Raw genomic sequence first — 1,681 nt, 5'->3', positions numbered from 1 at the left:
CCTCATGTTGGCTTCCAGCTGCCTGGCTGCCAGCCGCCATCTTGGCTGACAGTTAATTTGCATAAGGATATGCTGATTAGCCAATGGGAAGGGTAGCGGTCGTACGCCAATTACCATGTTTCTCTTTTATTAGTGTAGATGAAGGCACATACAGACACCTATAGTAATACAAACATTATAAGAATCTTTCAAATTATTTGTCTCAAATGCCTATCATGAAGTTCAATGTCCATCCACAAGTCTTTGATTTGTAATAATTTCAACAAGTTGTTTAATTAGTTCAAACTATATCATATTCTAGATGGGCCCCAATGCTTTTGAATGTACTGCTTTTGTTTTCTTTGTGTGAAAATAGAGTTCTGAAACCTACTACCTAAAGCCATATTCATACTTTACATAGCTAGTTAACTAGCTAGAGAGCATGTGGATGCTGTATCAGTTTTTGCCTATGAAAAAAGTTGGATCCAAGAGATTTGCTTATTCATAGATCCTGCCTTGTCCCTGAAACCAGCCCAAAACAACATAGTTATTAAGTACTTTTGGGACTGCTTGTCTGACAGAACTTACCAACACGATAACGTAAGAAACCCCAAATGGAATATGGCTCTTTGCACTCCTGGCTGAGAAAACTGGTCTGCAGATATCTAGATACATAAAGTCTCCCTCTTCCTTACATTTCAATCGCTGTTTCAATTGTGTTTGGCAAGGGCTGGTCAAATCAGATTCACAAATTCTTGCTAAAGCAGTTGGTCCTTGCTTACATAGGTGTTGTTTTCTCAGCAATTAAAACTAGTCAAGTGCCCTGGCCGGTGTGGCTCAGTGGCTGGAATGTCCAAAAGGTCGTGAGTTCAATTCCCAGTCAGGGCACATACCCAGGTTTGGGGTTTGATTGCTGGTCAGGGCACATGCAGGGGAGATGGGGGCAAAGGATTGATGTTTCTCTCTCGCACCGTTTCTGAATCCCTTTCTCTCTCTCCCTCTCTCTCTAAAATTGATTCTTTAAAAAAACGAGTTAAGCAATACTATTTGTTGTTTGTTTATTGATTGATTGATTGATTTTAGAAACTAACCATAAACCATCAAACTCAATTTATCACACATTTAGAACCGGCTTCTGTGATGAGCAAGGACCCTCAACCTCTGTATGTAACACTGTTCTCCAAAAGTCGATCCTTATGTATCTCTCACAGTGCCTAGTTAATGCACGAAAATGTGGAGGTCTCAGCAAATCAATTAAATAAAGACCTATTCCTTCACTCCCACACTTCAGAACAGATTGCAAGTAAAGAGTGGCCACAGGGAAATGCAAAGTGGGGGAAACAGAGGCTTCCTGAAACAGTGGCTAGCAGGTTAAACGCATCTATTTGTCTTAAATGTCAATATCTTCTGAGTTCAGCACGTGGTCTCCAGACAGGAACAGAAGATCAGAGGTGTCTTTACATCCTACAGATTTCTGGCATCCAGGGTTCCTTCATACAAAATAAAGCCAGACCCTGGGGCCTGGTGCGTCCTAGAAGAGAAACTAAGCAATTTGTGGACAAAGTTCAAGGAATCATTAATCACATAAACCAACACTAAATGAGGTCGTCTTAAAAGTATCACAAAGAAGATACATACAGCACGTATTTCTGGGTAAGCTGCTCTGACCTGGGCATTTCCTAAAATATGGGATGTAAAGCCT

The sequence above is a fragment of the Myotis brandtii genome, unplaced genomic scaffold (assembly GCF_000412655.1).
Source record: "Myotis brandtii unplaced genomic scaffold, ASM41265v1 scaffold1576, whole genome shotgun sequence".
Classification (NCBI taxonomy): Eukaryota; Metazoa; Chordata; class Mammalia; order Chiroptera; family Vespertilionidae; genus Myotis; species Myotis brandtii.
This window is presented reverse-complemented; position numbering follows the sequence as displayed.